Source organism: Scaptodrosophila lebanonensis, unplaced genomic scaffold, assembly GCF_003285725.1.
Source record: "Scaptodrosophila lebanonensis strain 11010-0011.00,11010-0021.00 unplaced genomic scaffold, SlebRS2 tig00000179-arrow-arrow-pilon, whole genome shotgun sequence".
NCBI classification, from domain to species: Eukaryota; Metazoa; Arthropoda; class Insecta; order Diptera; family Drosophilidae; genus Scaptodrosophila; species Scaptodrosophila lebanonensis.
The window spans coordinates 441242-445734 of NW_022060605.1; positions in this window are offsets into that span (position 1 = coordinate 441242).

Genomic DNA, 4493 nt, shown 5'->3' on the forward strand with positions numbered 1-4493 from the left:
GTTTCTATATGAGTTGTTAGAAGCTCTAACCTGCATTCTAACTCGATTGGCTCTAACGAAATCGAGCCTTCTTTTAATTGCCGTTGCATACGACATATACTCCTCATACAGCCCTCGCGCTTCCTTTTAAGTTCTTCGATCAAGTCCTTACTCATATTGATTTAAAGTTTTAAACTTGATCGAACGAAAATTGTCGAGTGACAAACGAGAAATCGAAAATAATATGCTGTTCTCAGCAAATGTAGGGGAGCGCAACAGATGGTCGTCTAGCAGTGCGAACGAAAACGAGAAGAACTGCAGTTGACTGACCGTCGAAGGCAATACTTTTGAAAGCAGCAGCGAAAGTGGCGACAAACGAAAAGAATAATTCTAATACAAATGCCTTGTGTGCGTTAGCAGAACAGCTAATTCTTATGCATGTATTATGCGAAGCGCAGGCAAACAAAAAATGCAGCAGCTTAAGCGCGAACACGACAGCAATGTATTAGCTATGTTATGTATGCGAGTATGTCGGTATATATTTACATATGTAATAACGACAACGGCGAATTTGATGAGAACAACGAGAGCAAGCAACAAACGAAAACTGCCGACGGTTGGCTGAGATTGACGTGGGGGGGGGATGCCGTATGTAAAAGTGGCTATGTATATTTATGTATGTATGTATGTATAACAAAATCAAACGACAATAAATTGGCACTTTAAATAATTGCCTATAGCGGTTCACTTTTATTTAATATTAGTACGACATGCGATTTATATTTGTGTTAATTATGCTCAACTATCTACCGTATTATATTATGGTCACGTATGTGCCAAAGGTTGAAAGTTGAAGGCCGAAATAAGCAATTCGCTGGTTAAATTCCACTTTCAAACTTTAGCACAGTACCTGTGAAGTCGACTTTGGCTCAGGAACTTCCCTTTGGTCGACTTGACTCATCCTCCAATAATCCAGTGACGTGACAGCAACACACACAATCCCCAGTGCAGCAACAACAACACGACCGACGCGGTTCCGCACAAATTAAAGTTTTTAATTAAAAAAAACAAGCAAGTCCCTGCTCGGGCGCCAATGAAAATTTATATGAGTTTATATAAATTATTAAAAACAAAGAAAATGGGATGCTTGCTTTTAACGACTTTTATGCGGAGAAATGCGAACGATTTGGCGACAATTGTGCTTATATTTAGTTCTATTTTACAACTGACTTCAAATTAGGCTTACATGCTAAACTAAGCCTAAGGCGGCGAAAAAAGGGCGCGAGGCGACGTCCGCAAACGGCCGCTCTCGCGCTCTCTTTTCGCCCTAAACTAAAATTCAAATAATTCTCTTAAACTATCTTAATCTAAAGCAGCATCTGCGCCAAAACTCTTCTTGAACTAAGCATCAATGACAATAATGCTATAAAGTACAGCTTAAAACTGTTCGGTGAATATGTGAAAAATTCAGACGAAGGAACTGTTGCGTCGTTGCCACTACATTAAATAGCATCTATAATATCGATGAAATTGATGCTGAATTATATAAAACATAGAGACATAAAAGATAGTGGATGGGCAATTCAAAAATTTACATATTTCGAAATGGTAGTTACGAATTTGGAGCACATTCGAGCTTCATCGTACTGTCCGTTACCATCCCATATCAGATCCAAAGGAGCAATAACAAAAGTTATGAATAATGATGCATATTGCTTTAAATGAACAGTTTTAGCTGCAATAAGGTTTCACAAATATCCTGGAGAGCCTCTGCATTCATTAACAGCTACAAAAACATATAGGATAAACGACATTTCATCAAACAAAATAATATATGAACAGGAGACGTTGGCGTAAAAAACTATCTCCACCTGCCACCATCTATGCGGATATTGAAGCTGTTTTGGAACGATTTGTTTAAACTCTCCCAATGTATCGGCCACTACAAAGGCCCAGAAGCTTACTGCTTGTGCGGTTTCGTTCAATGCTGTTCATAAATATGGACCTGAATTAACATGAAACATGGCAATATGAATATATCATCATTTATACTTTAAACAAGCTTTTAAATATATGAAACCTTTTATATTTTCAGGAAAGGATTGTATGGATATGTTTTGCCTAGCTTTGCAAGCTACAACAGACAGATTGTATGACCTATACTGAGCAAAACCTGCTAAGCCATTGGAGGAACTCGACATCGCAGATGCAAACTTACAGTAGTATGAAAAATGCTGTGCCTGTGAAAAGGACATTCCCGATTGTGACAGAGAAGAGACATATAATTATTTTAATGGCGAGTATATGGGGCCTATTCATAGCACTTGTAAAAATGAGTACAAGTTTAAGATTCCAGCTTTCCCTGTAGTTTTTCATAATTTATTTAGGTATGACATTCATTTATTTATATACCAGCTAGGTAAAAACTTAACTGCCATTCCATGAAATAAGGAGTTGTATATAACAGTAACTAAAAAAGTTGTAAAAGATAATAGATATTTGTATAATATAAACTTCATAGATTCTAATAGATTTTTGAACTCTATCTTAGAAAATTTAGCAAGTTAGTTGTGTAGAATGTAGAAAAGGGGTGACTATTTGGATACATTTGAAAAATTGAATGATACCTGTTTACCGAGTAGAGAACATTTTTATAATTCCTTAGCTGATGAGGAATGTTCAATAAAAGATTACAGCTTTGCTCATAAAGTTTGGAGTACATTTCAATGTAAATCATTAAAGGACTATCTCCTTCTGTATTTGCGAAGTGATGTTCTAATACTTTCAGATATTTTTGAGGGCAAATCAGTGATCCTAATATATACAACTTCTTAAAAGTTGCTATTCGAGGTGGATTAACCAAATGTAACCAAAGGCTAGTAACTGCTAATAATGAATATTAAAAAAATTTTTATCGAGCCCAGGTTAAGATTTTTATTAGCATATTGGTTGGGCTATGTCACAAGAACTTCCTATTTCCTACTTTCGCTTCTTAAGTACCGATGAAATAGGATTATTAAATATTTCAAATCTTTCCGATAAAGAAGCCAACGGTTATATACTTGAAGTGGACTTGGAATATCTCAAAAAAGTTCATGATAAACATAATAGCTTACCATTCTGTCCAGAAAATTAGATACCCCCTGGTGGGAAACATAAAAAATTATTAGCAGACTTAACTAATAACAAGAGAGAACGCTACAGTCGAGCAAGCCCGACAGTGTAATACCCTGTACCCAGGTAAACTTCCGTCACTGAGTTATATGCGCCCATAGCAGTAGCAAAAAGAGGAAGAAGAAGAGCGACCTTGTTGCTGCAGTTTGTGGGGGTTGTACTGGCGGGGATTTGTTTTGCTAATAACTTTTCTTAGAATTGACCGAATTGATTTTATACAACAGTATATAATTATATATTAATTATGTGTGCAAAGTTTGGTTTAGGTAGCATTTGAAATGTGGACGCTATTGACGAAATTCTGTAGCTGGGGAAGGGGGGAGAAATTAAAAAAAAAACATAAACTCGTCCTTACTCGGATCTAGGAGAATCTGGATGCCAACTTTAGTTATTCTAGCTTTTATAGTTTCTGAGATCCTCGCGTTCATCCAGACGGACGGACAGACGGACGGACATGTCTAGATCGATTTCTCTCGTCATGCTGATCAAGAATATATATACTTTATGGAGTCGGAGATGCTTCCTTCTGTATGTTACATACTTTGCACAAACCTAATATACCATTTTTACCCTACGGGTACAGGGTATAAACAAAATTATATTATTCATATTAAGCAACTTCAGTTCTGCCTCCAGAATGGTATTGAATGAACAAAAATTCATAGAGTACTCACTTTTAAGAAAACTCCTTGGCTTAAGCCGTATATTGACCTCAAAACGGATCATAGGAAAAAGGCGAAAAACGACTTTGAAAATAATTTTTATATTCTGTACATGAAATGTACAAGAGTATATTAGGTTTGCGGGAGCTGAAAAATGTAACAGACAGAAGGAGGCGTGGCAGACCACACAAAGTATATATATTCTTGATCAGCGTGACAAGACGAGTCGATCTAGCCCTGTCTGTCTGTCCGTCTGTCCGTCAGTCCGACAGTCCGTCCGTATGAACACCTGGATCTCAGAGACTATAAGAGATAGAGACACCAAATTTTGCACAAAGATGCGTTATGTGTGTATTCTATACGAGTTTGTTTTATTTTTTTGATTTTCCCCCCATGGGGGTTTTCCCGATTTTCCATTCGTATAATCGCTTATATCTCGGAGACTATAAGACCTAGGCACACCAAATTTTAGTCCAAGGTGCCTTGTGTGAATACGGAGAAAGTGTATATTTTGGAATTTCCCTCCCTCCCCCCTCTACCACGCAAATCGTAACTCCCGTAATTCTTGGAATTTCGAACTAAAATTTTGGAAATGCCCCAGTTGGTTATTATGTGTCCGTATGCCAAGTTTCACTATGATAGACCGATTTAACAAGAAATTATAGCCATAAATATATT